Source organism: Eucyclogobius newberryi, unplaced genomic scaffold, assembly GCF_026437365.1.
Source record: "Eucyclogobius newberryi isolate DKJ021-1_F unplaced genomic scaffold, fEucNew1.0.hap1 SCAF_4, whole genome shotgun sequence".
Lineage (NCBI taxonomy): Eukaryota > Metazoa > Chordata > Actinopteri > Gobiiformes > Gobiidae > Eucyclogobius > Eucyclogobius newberryi.
This window is the reverse complement of record NW_027316056.1, coordinates 14,868,116-14,881,317: the sequence shown is the minus strand read 5'-3', so window position 1 is coordinate 14,881,317 and position 13,202 is coordinate 14,868,116. Positions and strand designations below refer to the sequence as shown.

Here is a 13,202-nt window from a genome sequence, read left to right as displayed (position 1 = left end):
GTTTAAAGTAGTTTAAAATGCACCTGAACGCTGGCATGAGTCGGGAAAAGAACTCAGGTAAAAAGGTGTTACCCGACTTCTAGGTAAAAAATCAGCTGATTGATTTATCTTGATTCATCTGAAATATTTGAGCTCTTTGGCTAAACATTACTACAATTATGGGTCGTAAACGCAAGTAAAACTGGTAGGTTTTAAGGCTTTTTAGAAGATTAGCAACAGCACTAATTAGCTCTATTAAACGCTCAGTGATTGTAGAATTGGTGACATAAAAAACAGACTTTTCTAGAAAAAAACAAGTCTAAACCCAGACTTCTCGTATCGGAAACTCAGATTGGATTGAACCACAACGACCAGCCCTGCATACACCACATGTCACTCAGCATTTGACTTTATTTAGACCACTTTGGATGGATAGAAACGCAAGAAGTGCCACTTGTGAGACGCATTCAAATCCTTACTTTTGCCTGTATCGCTTCTATTGCTTAAGAGGACAATCTTAACCCGCGCCAATATAAGTATACGCACTATACTTATATCCAGGAACGGGACATTGAGAGAGTGGACTCATACAAGTACCTGGGTGTTCATCTGAACCACAAACTGGACTGGACTCATAACACAGACGAACTGTACAGGAAGAGCCAGAGTCGGCTCTACCTCCTGAGGAGACTCAGGTCTTTTGGAGTGACAGGGCCACTCCTGAAGACCTTCTACGACTCTGTGGTGGCATCGGCCCTCCTGTATGGTGTGGCCTGCTGGAGCAGCAGCATCACAGAGAGGGAGAGGAAGAGGCTGGACAAAGTCATCAAGAAGTCCAGCTCCGTCCTGGGCTGTGCTCTGGACTCGGTGCAGGAGGTGGGGGACAGAAGGGTCCTGGCTAGATTCACATCTATGCTGGACCATGAGTGTCACCCCCTGCAGGACACTCTCTCCGCTCTGGAGAGCAGCTTCAGTGAGAGACTGATCCACCCTCGATGTGTGAAGGAAAGGTTCCGTAGGTCTTTCCTTCCTGCTGCTGTCAGACTTTATAACAAAAACTGTTAGTACTGAACACTCGCAATACTGACCTAACCTAATACTGATGTGCAATTCTGTCATATGTGCAATTGCTGTTGGAATTCATGTGCAATTCATGTGCAATTACTGTGAAATTCATGTGCAATCTATGTGCTGTCGTGACACATATTCATGTGCAATTACTGTCGTGATCACATGCAATGGTATTTATGTATTTATTTATTCATTTGTCTATGGGAGTTTTTATTTATTTATTGGAGATCTTCTACTGAAAGTGTTTTTCAGACTTCCTATAAGTGATCTGTTCTTCTGGATCTACCTCTGTATCTACCTCCGTTGCACCAATGAAATTTCCCCATGTGGGACAATAAAGGAATATCTTATCTTATCTTATCTTATCTTATGTCCCAGAGTGAACTCACCCGTCGTTCAGTGTGTCGCACCAGTTTCAAGGGCCTAAAGTTTGCACTTCAGCCTTGACCTTTGGGAACAATGGCCTGTTCGTGTCAGTGTTAAATAAAATATGTTTACTATATGACCATCGCGAGTTAACGCTCTCAAAGAAAGTGATCTTATGAGGAAAAAGGCGCCTGCTGCGTTTTTGACCTCCAGAGTGGGGCTGGTTCATTATATCGCACTGCGGTTGGTGTCAGTTCTATGCCAGCGCTGGTAATAATGTGTCAGCAGAGGCCATGAAAGACTGATAGAAGTGAGGTGTGAGGGTAAACAAAGAGCTCTGGAAAACAAACAGTTCATGCGTTTGGAGTCAAACAGTTTCATAAGCCTAATAAGAATAATGCCTTATTATTCCTCACATGCATAACTTCTAGTACATTACGTTGTTGGATAAAACACATGCATCTCTCACAATTAAATTAACCCGTCGTACACTGGAATACAATTGGAATACAAATAGTTTTTGACTTGGTGGTCCAACATGGATACGTGTTACAGCGCTAAGGGTCAAACCTATTCCTGCTTGCATAAAACGTTTAACGGAAAAGAGGTATGGTTACATTTTGGTCAGTTATTGTGCTTTCTGTTTGGGAAAGGACTGGATTGATCTCTCCTGATTCTTTTATTGCCAAATTGAGTGAAAATAAATCTCAACACCGTCTCGTGGGTCACACTTTGGGCAGTTTTGATTTAGGCTTAACATTTAAAGAACCGACTACCTGCTGGACATCTTTACAGGGATGGTTATTCATCCACTGTTTCAACATAAAGACCAACTTAAATGGCACTGAAAGAATGTATTCTAACATATATATTTTACAGGTGTTGAATGTGTCCTGACATTAAGACTCAAACAGAACTGTTCTGGCATCGTCTTATTTGATCAATGATCATTCAAAAACGGGGTCAAGGCAAGGTGATATCTATATGTTGAGACTAGCAAAAAAAAATAACTCACTATGCAATTAAACGGAATATTGTGAACATTTACTATTGAAGTAATCGGACTATTTTAATGAGAGTTTTGTTTTTGTTTTTTTTAATTAAAAACACATGCCAGTTCAACTATTGGACCAAACGAAAAAAAATACCAGCTAGCCGACTACGAATATAATCGTAGCCCTTACTTGAACAACAATAGAGATACGAGTGGAAAATGCAGCCACAGATTTTAACTTCAGCCCTCTAATTTACAAGTCGCAGGTCAAATAAATGCCTGCTTGAAACAGATTTGTCTGAGAAGAGAAAGGTACCGCGTGCACACGGCCCTCTCCCATACGCGTGCACACGGCCCTCTCATCCAGCTGCTGCGCTCCTGTGGGGCCCGGACCATGTGATAGCTTCATACAAAGAGGAACTGGAGAGAACTGGCAGCTACAGGAGCCACAGAGAGAGGGAGAGGAGAGAGGGAGGGGAAGAGAGAGAGAGGGGAAGAGAGAGAGAGGGGAAGAGAGAGAGGAGGGAGAGAGAGAGAGAGAGAGAGAGAGAGAGGGGAAGAGAGAGAGGAGGGAGAGAGAGAGAGAGAGAGAGAGAGAGAGAGAGGGGAAGAGAGAGAGAGGGGAAGAGAGAGAGAGGGGAAGAGAGAGAGAGAGAGGGAGAGAGCGAGCGAGCGAGAGAGAGAGGAGGGAGAGCGAGCGAGCGAGCGAGAGAGAGAGAGAGAGAGAGAGAGAGAGAGAGAGAGAGAGAGAGAGAGAGAGAGAGAGAGAGAGAGAGAGAGAGGGGGGGGAAGAAAGAAAGAGGGAGAGGAGAAAGAGAGGGAGAAAGAGAAAGAAAGAGGGAGAGAGAAAGAGAGAGGGAGAAAGAAAGAGGGAGAGAGAAAGAGAGAGAGAGAAGGGAGAGCAAGAGAGAGAGAGGGAGTGAGGAAGGGAGGGGAAGAGAGAGAGGAGGGAGAGAGAGAGGAGGGAGAGCAAGAGAGAGAGAGGAGGAAGAGCAAGAGAGAGAGGAGGAAGAGAGGAGAGAGAGGGAGAGCAAGAGAGAGAGCGAGAGAGAGAGAGGAGGAAGAGCAAGAGAGAGAGGAGGAAGAGAGGAGAGAGAGGGAGAGCAAGAGAGAGAGCGAGAGAGAGAGGGGGAGAGGAGAGAGGGAGGGGAAGAGAGAGAGGAGGGAGAGCAAGAGAGAGAGAGAGAAAGAGAGAGAGAGAGAGAGGGGGGGGAAGAAAGAAAGAGGGAGAGAGAAAGAGAGAGAGAGAGAAGGGAGAGCAAGAGAGAGAGAGAGAGAGGGAGGGAGGGAGGGAGGGGAAGAGGGAGGGGAAGAGAGAGAGGAGGGAGAGAGAGAGGAGGGAGAGAGAGGAGGGAGAGCAAGAGAGAGAGGAGGAAGAGAGGAGAGAGAGCAAGAGAGAGAGAGAGGGAGAGAGAGAGAGAAAGAGAGAGAGGGGGAAGAAAGAAAGAAAGAGAGGGAGAAAGAGGGGGGAGAAAGAGAAAGAAAGAGGGAGAGAGAAAGAGGGAGAGAGAGGGGGAGAAAGAGAAAGAAAGAGAGGGGGGAAAAGAAAGAGAGGGAGCGAGAAAGAAAGATAGAGAAAGAGGGAGAGAGATGGGGAGAAAGAAAGAGAGAGGGAGAGAAAGGGAGAGAGGCAAAGAGAAAGGGAGAGAAAGAGAGAGAGGGAAAGAGAGAGGGGGAGAGAGGGAGCACGCGCACGAACGCAGCGCCGGCACATAGGGGGCACTCTCACACAGCGTCTCTCCTCTCCCTCCCTCTATCTCTCTCTCACACTTCTCCTGCGCCACAAAGAAAGGAGGAAGCAGGTAGGTATAGGCGACGCCGGCTGCCGCAAAGCCGTGATGGCCGTTATTGTCCTGGAGACTGGGGGCCGCTTTTATCTGCTCTACGGGCGCACAAAGCCAGAGAGAAAGACGAAGAGCAGGAGGGGGGGGGGGGTTCAAGCGAGAGCGCGCGCGCGCACAGACTGCCCGCGGCTCGCTTTCAACATCTCAATGACTACACACTCCGGTCTTTTTCACTCTGTTCCTGGCTGCTGGTCCTCCTCCCTCATCCCTTATTCTCTTCCTCCTCCTCCTCCTCCTCCTCCACCACCTCCTCCTCCTCCTCCTCTCTCATTCCCTCGCTCGCGCCCCCCGGCCACAAACATCCCCACTGTCGCGCGCGCACATGCAACGGAGCGCACACAAAGCTGCACGTACATCGCCCTGTGCCTCCAAAACACGTCGGGACAAATGAACGCCGTGCACCAGCGCCGGACGGAGGAGGAGGAGAGGAGGGGGGGGGGGGGGGGGGGACACCGACCCGGGGAAGGCGCTCATGCACAAAATACACAACCGCCTATCGTGCCCCCCCCCTCATCTCTCCATCCTTCTCCTCCTCTTGCCTTCACTGTCGCTTCTTCACACCATCACTTATTCATGGGACTGAACATTAAACCGCGACACGCAGCTCTCCCACTTTTACCGTCTTGTTAATTGCCCCGCGCGCGCTCGCCCCAAAAAATGTGATCGCTTTGATACTTTTGAGAGCGCGCGCACGGCCGCAGACGTTATTCACGATCGTGGCGTGTCCGGTCCCGGTCACGGCAGCCCCGGAGACGCATCACGGACGCTTCTTATTGTTCTGCGGATGACATACGCCGCCGCTCCTCCTCCTCCTCTCAATCCCTCTCTCCATCGCGTCACATTAGCTACTTTTTCCCCCTGCCATTATTCATAATTACATCTTTTGTGACGCGTTTCATAGCCGTCATATGTCCGCGCGCGGAATAGCGGCGCCGTAATTATGGCGTGGTTTCATTCTCATTTTGTTTCACCATTTAAAAATCAAACTTATTAACAGGAATGTCGTCTTCCTTCCTACATTATTTGCATTAGCGCGCAGCCTTAACATCCCCAGGACGTCACGGCAGCATGAGTCTGCCGTCAAACACACGCACGCGCTCACAGACTCCTTCTTTTCCCCCCCCCCGGCCTCGAATCAGCGTTTATCCGCCGCACGCTTGCACGGACTAGCCCCGCCCCTTTTTCCCATCCGAGCAGCCAATCAGAGGCGGCCCGGGCACTTCCGCATTTCAAAACAACGTGCGGTTTAAAGAGGCGCTGGTGGTGGACACAGAGGAAAAAACATGATAATATAATACATGCATGGGAAAAACTGACAAAGACAGAGGAATTCCCAGTTAATGAACAACAACCTCCGCTTCAGTGTGAAAAATGTCACGTCGCAAACACAGACTGGCTCAGGAGAGGAGAATATATCCTGTGAAGTTAAAACCAAATGAATAATGCGGTTGAGACTGTGTCTAAACATAACGGTGCATCATCGGTTCATCGTCATGGTTTCGCACCTACTGAATCGCTCTGATTGTGGTCTGAACTTGTGATCTCAATTAGTCGAGCTACACTTTGCCGGCCGTGTCATTAGGATCACTGTCTGAAAAGGGACTGAAGCGGATTCCCCATGATAACGCTGTATTAAAAGGTTATGGTTAATACTGAAATGTGTGGCTTCATAAACTGTGGACGGGCTTGAAAACACTATTTGCTGTCACGGTCATATTATGTCATAGTAAAGATCACAATTTAGCCTGAAAGAAAATATTCGAATCCTGACTGAATGTAATCATCTGTGTGTATCTGACACCACTGATCAACCCCCCTTCTGTGACCAGTGTTACTTAGAAACTTAACGGAGCACTCTCCAAACAAGTTGAATCTAATGTTGAAATATTGAACGTTGTATAGATTTAATACTTTTTGCCTTTAACAACTGACAGACTGTGTAACGTGCCTGACAATGGGACCTTCGCTCATACATTTGTAAGACTTAGCAGAGTCAACTTGCTGTTTCGTCATAAAGTGTGTCAGCAATAGCGCTGCTTGTCATTTGAAAATACAGCCTCTCTCAAGTTACAGCAAATGCACTGCAACATAGAAATATCTTCAAATTACAACTTGATTGTAACCAAGCTTTGGTTCTCTGTGTTTTTCGGTCATTTCAACCAATTACACAGCAAGTTCTCCTTCAAACTACATTTCCTGGTATTCAACAAAAGGGTTAGGTTTTTAAGATGTTTTTTTAATTGAATGGGCCATATTGTGAAAGTGAAGCGGCGCGTAGTCCAGAGGTCTCCTGCCGTCCCTTAACACTCTATAACAAGCAGGTCTGAGGTCTCGCTGAATACATGGGGGGGGTCTTCTGACCTTGGTATGTGGAGTGAACCAGTGGTCGAACTCACAAAACGACTAATTATCTGCATGCACACCATTTGTAAACACAAGCCTTTGCAGGTGAAGGTAGAGATGTCAGCCGGGGCCCGCACACAGCCTACACCATTGTCCCGCTAGCGCACAAAGATAGAAGGAGAGAGGTGCATCCCTGGTTTCAGCCCCTTAACCCCCCTCACACATACACGCGGATGTTAACCCACCCCCATGCCTGCTGACAGCCCATTTTGAAGGGTAACAAACAGGGCTGTAGCTCCCAGACATACAGACAGACCGAGGTTTTAGGCTGCGCTGTCGTGCGGGGGGTGGGGCGGAGAAAGCAGAGGGTCCTCTATGGTAACAAGGGCATTATAAGCCAATTAGGAGTGCCGCCCGAGTGACTGACAAGACACGGCCAAGAGGAGAAGTGACATGATTCAACGTCTCCTGAGCCTGCGCTGTAGCTTTTACTGTCCTTCCTGCAATTTTGTTTAACCTTACGCCACTCAATCTTCTCCCCCAAACTTCTTTCAATCTGTCGGGCAAAATCTAAGCTATCTATAGATGTATCTATAATGCGCATGCTTTTTTGTTATTCTTTGAATTTTTTGCTTTTCCTCGGAGTAAGCACATGATATTTACACTGAGCAAAAAGTAATTAATGTGACATTTGGTTTATACCAGATGCTTTCCCTTACATTTAGCTCGCGATTTTGTTGGACCAGCACAAAGATTACACGTAACACTGTTAATGAATTAATTATCAAGACTGATTCTGGCCTAGTAACTACTTAATACCCTGACCTGACTCCTGACCCTTCAATTAAGGGGTTAATAAGCTGGAATCATTCTTAATAAACTGCCAGATCATTATTATTTAAGTCTTTGTTCATGCTTTGTAAGGAATGATGAATTACAATAAAAATAGTTCTAAATTGTTATATAATAAGATGTTTTCTATGATTATTAAATACATGTCAACAGCATTGACCCAACATGTGTTTTATTCTGCCTCTTATGGGTCAAAAAAAAAAACAGGCACCAAAATGTAACTTGTATGGTTTTCAGGGCTAAATACTATAGGTGAAAGGGCTCTGACATGTTGCACGAAAACACCCCCCTCCCAATTTTTTTTTAATTTTTTTAAATAACAGACGCAGCCAGGGTTAGGCATCCACACCATCCCCTCCCTTGAGGTCCACCTCCTACACACGAAGGCATTCAAAAGATCTCTTTGTCTTTCGGTCGTGCCAGAGAAACAGCAAAGTGAGGAGAGGGGAAAATGGGAGAGCGCTTAGACGAAGAAAAAGAACAGCAAGAGGGAGCGCGGGGAAGGCAAGAGGACAGAGGAGGAGGAGGAGGAGGAGGAAGAGGGAGTAGAACAAGGAAGTCCACAAAACATGGATCAGGCAGCGCGGATCTGGAGCAGTGACTAAAGAGACAGAGGCGCAGACAGACAGGCTCCAGCGCCGAGCTGAACCCGTTTGATCCAGTTCGTCTCGCCAGGCGTTCCTCGAGATGCATTCCTGTGGCTGGCTGTCAGCAGAGAGACGGGGGAGAGAGAGAGAGAGAGAGAGAGGGAAGGGGAGAGAGAGAGGGAAGGGAAGTGGAGAGAGAGGGAAGGGAGAGAGGGAAGGGGAGAGAGAAAAGGAAGGCAGGGGGAGAGACAGTGAGAAGAAGCAAGAAAGAGAAATACAGAAGGGAGGGAGGGGGGACGAGGGAGAGCAAAAGAAGGGTAGCGAGAGGGAGAAAGAGATAGAGAGGGGATAGAGGGATAAGGAAGGGAGAGGGAGAGTGGAAGGAAATAAAAAGGAGAGACAAAGGGAGAGGAGGAAGTGGAGGGATGGACAGGAGAGAGAAAAGAGAGGGAGAGACGCAAGGAAGACCCGAGATAGAGAGAGAGAGAGATGGAGCGTAAGAGAGAGAGATGAGGAGCAGGAGGGAGAGAGGGGACGAGTAGAGAAACACTGGGAGAGGATTCAGCAGTGATCACAGCACAGAGAGGAAACATACCTGCAAGAAAGTTGTGACCGGTCTAGGTTTTTAAAGAGACAGTATTTTAAAGAGCTTTAATGGTTTTGGATCACAAGTAACTGCAAGTGTTTCATTGAAGCATGACACGGCAGAAATAACACATTTACATTTTTATTGACACACTGCTGTTAACGCTAAAAAAAACATTCTGTTGAGGGAGAGCCGATATTGTATCACTGTCATGAAACAAATATTTCAAACTAAATCATTTCAAATATGCAGAGAATCAAGTCTGTGATCATAGTTAAAACTGTATTTCCCTCTGCTGCTCTTGTGCGTAAGAGTCCAGTTTCATGCTAGCCCCGTGTCATTGTTATTGACATATATGTCTATTATTGTGCTCTTACAAAATGCTTTTATACGTTTTATTAAACCTAATTGTAACGTGTATATAATGTAAATGTTTCATATACTGCTGGAATTTTACACCTTGGCTGGGACTACAGATGGAAACTAGCTAAACTATAGCTAATACTGGCACATTTACAGAAATGTTCATGAATGAACATTGTCCCAGTTCAAATAAAGTAATAAATGAAAAACTAGATTTAGATACTTGGAAAAGGCTCAACATTTTGATACCACAACAATAATAAAAACCCAATTTTATTTTTTAATACAAAATTATTAAAATGTCTTAATGTTATCACGTGGTATTATACCAGCTCCATCAATATAGTTTATAAAGTTTATAAAAGGTCCAATTCTGTCCTGTATGTGATTTATACGTGATATATTAGCATCTAGTTTTATTACTACTTTCAGTATTGATTAGTATCTGGTCTTTGACAACTAACAACTTCTTTCATTCTTCTTTTTCCTTATAAACATTACTAGAATCTATGCAGTAACTGTATAAAAGCTTGAGTGTGATCTTTTCCAAGCTACAAAACAATGCTCAGAGAGAAAAGAAGCGAAACAGCCCAAACCAAAAAAAGGAAAGAGTTATGATTTGCGTCAACATCCACAATTAGTTCAGAAACTTGAGCCTCGTACAGTATGTCCCGCACTGCCACATAATGCAAGTGACTATTAGAAAACATACTGTCTTTGTATTGAAGGAATGCGAGGTCGAGACATCTTCGGCGGCCTGTAGGAGGTGCCACAGCGTCTGAGCGTCTCAAAGCCCAGTGTTACGACTGTCATAACAAGTGGACATGTCCTAGTGTTTTGCGGCCAATAAATTAACCTCCAATAAAATGTGCTCGCCGCTAACGTAATGCTTTGAGCGGACGGCTGGAGAGGAAGGAGGACGGCTTTGAGCGGAGGAAGTGAGGCGAGGTGAAAGGAACCGGGGCCTTTTTGATCTGGTTTCAGAGTCGAAACACAAGAGCTGCAGCTGCGCCTCCGAGCCCCCAAAAACTACAACACAGCATTTTCAGCGCACAAGGAGAAGCAATTTGGCCAGTCAATACAATTACACTATGTGCTGGTAAAAGTTAAAGGGTCTGTGGCCAAGTTTGAACCATGAGTGAAGGGGGGAAAAAAACTGTTGTGATGTTGAACCGTGACAGAAAAACAACTGTCTGGGATAAACACAGATAGAAACACTGACAAAACAGAACAGAATTCCGTTGCAAATGCCATTCAGTCTCTTTTTTTAGCTGCTTTTGTGATATACTGTAAAGGGTTAAAGGTGTTGTCCTAAACAAGGAGGAATTCAAACCCTCCATATGTAACAGGTGAAGTCAACGAACTGTGTACTTGGGCTGCAACTAATGATTATTTATAGTCGACTAGTCAGCTATTATTTATTAATTGACTAGATTAGTAGAATAGGTTATTTATAGCAAATAGTAATATATCTATCAGATAAAGTTTTAAATATGGTGATATTTACAAATGAAGTGTATTATGTTTTAATCTTTGTTGACCTTAAAATATTCATAAGGTGGTAATAAGCACTAGTTATTTGTTTATAAGCACTTATTTGTGGATGGTAAAAATGAAATGGCAAATAGTCCCAACATTTGGATGTTTAGGTTCAGATCATGATGATGAGCTACTGCCGCCCAAGACGGCTTATAATACCACAGTAATTGCTATTACACCATTAACCAAAAACATGTGCATGTCAAAAATCCCTGTACAAAATGTAGAGAGCCTTAATAAGCTGCTTATGTAAATATTTTCTTTATATATAATATTTTCTGCTTGTAAATGTCATATAAGTGCTTATAAACGAACAACTACTAGATCTTATTAATGTATTAAAAAATGCTTACTGAGAACCTTATTTTAAAGCATCACCTATGATGTCACTGTAAATTGTGTTTTAGAGTTCAGATAATCAAAAATTAATATCAAATTACGATTATTATTTTAATGGTCGACGAGTCACGATTCTGATTAGTCGTTGCAGCCGTTGTCACTTTGTTGTTGATAGAGTTCACTTCCTTTCAATCAAGATTTGTAACCTAAAGTTGAAATGTGTATGTATTATTGTATCACCATGGTGATGTGTTGCTTACATTCAAAATCGTAAAAACACAGTTAGAATAAACATTAACTGAATGTTACTACTAGTTAAAGCTGAACTTTTGACATTTAAATACAGCCCACTGCATGCAAATAATGCAAATGAAAGATTAAAACACTTTGCCAATGATTTGTTTTCTTTCTGACACATTAACACTGCCAAGTTCTCAAAAGTGATATTATGCCAACATCAAGCAGATGCAGTATATCTGGAGCCAGTGGAGACGGGAGGGGTTTGGGGAGGTGTGTTTAAGGCCTGTAAAGTGTGTGTGGAGCAGGAAAGAGGAAATTAAAGGTGACCAGCGGAGCATTTGTTGAGCTGTTTGGGCTAATCAGGTCTTGTTTGGGAAAATATCCACAGGGTGCAGTGCACAATGATGCTATGCTGGAAAAATACATTGCCGTTTGGCTGTTGAATTTTGATAAAAAGGGGAAGTTATGATGTGATTTGTGAGCACAACTTTGCGTGGAATTTAATTTATTTCAAATTAAAAAGTTACCGTGGGTTCTCTCCGGGTTCTCCGGCTCCTCCCACCGTCCAAAGATATGCATGTGTTAGGCAAAAATTGGTGACTCTAAATTGGCCCTAGTGAATGAATGTGAGCGTGAACTGTCTGTAATGTCTATGTCTCTGTGTTGACCCTGCGACAAGTTGGCCACTGTCCAGGGTGTACCCCGCCTAAGGCCCGAAGTCACTGGGATAGGCTCCAGTCACCCCCGACCCCGAAAGGGAACAAGCGGTAGAAAATGGATGGAACATGCTAAGCTGATCATGGTATTACTGCAATATAATATGTCATAGAAAAACAATATTTCCACGGCATTAGATGTTGCTTTGATAGTTTCTTGTATTAATAAAACAGAACGGCTATAATCAGAAAGTCAAACAGAAAACAGACGTTAAACCTTGGATATAAGAATTCAAGTCACATAATTGCATCAAAACATGTATTGTTTTGTGTCAAACGACGACCATCACCTGATTATATTGTTGGTGTCCAGCTCACGCTATATCTACCAAAAGATGGTCTGGCCTATTCCAATTAAAGAAAACAATAATTGATTCATGTTTTTAGGGCTGCAAGAGCGACAACACACAAACCATAACATTAAAAAAACAATACAAACTGAAATAATGTGATTCTCGTTCATTTAGCGGTCCAAAAATCTTGCCTAGGTTTTGAGTGCCGTTTGAATAGTTGAAAAAACAAAGTGTTCTTAAAGTTGTGTTGTTGCTGAGGGGGTAAACTGAAGCTAGCGGCCCTCATGAGATCAGATGATTAAGACACAAAACCCACTGTTACATAAGGCCAAGTCAAAGTATTCTCCTCGATAATGGCGACTCTGTGACGCAGCGTGTGTGCGGACAAACAAGTGACTCGGGTGTTGTGGCGGATTACGCGCCCGCATCCATTTGTGCACCTACAAGTGAACACTATAGACTGTACTGCAGCGTGGCGGCTGGCGCTAGTGCCGAGTGTGCGTGGACCAGTGTCTTTAGTAGACTTGAGGTAATCCTCTTAGCGTATGCTGCCTGAAGCTCGGAGCGTATTATGTAACTCTAATCCAGCGCCACATCAAGACAAACAGCAAAGACCACAACCTCTGCGTCCGCCCATCTTGGCTAACTCAAAAAGGGACTTTTTTTGAAACAAATACATGGTCTTAAATGCCAAAATGTGCACTTTGTTGACACCAAAACACTCCTTCAATCTTCTCCACTGCAATCTCGGAGTAGATTCTTGATAACCTGGACAAAACCAAAAGGAGTGAGGGAAAAAAAAATCTGACTTCATCCCTCACCCTCTCCCATCCTGTTGCCAGGGAAACAGCAGCCATCTTGAAGTGCCCCGTCGGTCTCGGGTACACATCACAGGCCAGTCATAAATGAGGAATGACAGTCGGCGAGAGGGGAAGCATCGTGAGGGCAGAGGAAAAGGGAAATACAGGGGAAACTGAAGCGATGTTTTAACTGATAAACACAACACAAATGTAGGTAACTTTGGCGCCACAGTCTTTTCACTTTTGCTGAACACCAACAAGCCCACCATAATCAATTTAGAAGTCAAAGT

The 13,202-nt window shown here is 44.4% G+C and overlaps 1 protein-coding gene across 1 annotated transcript in view; it reads right to left on the bottom strand.

Annotated features, from left to right (window-relative positions):
• maml3 (mastermind-like transcriptional coactivator 3) overlaps window positions 1–13,202 on the bottom strand; it is a 149,156-nt gene that overhangs the window by 107,104 nt on the left and 28,850 nt on the right. The window lies entirely within an intron of this gene.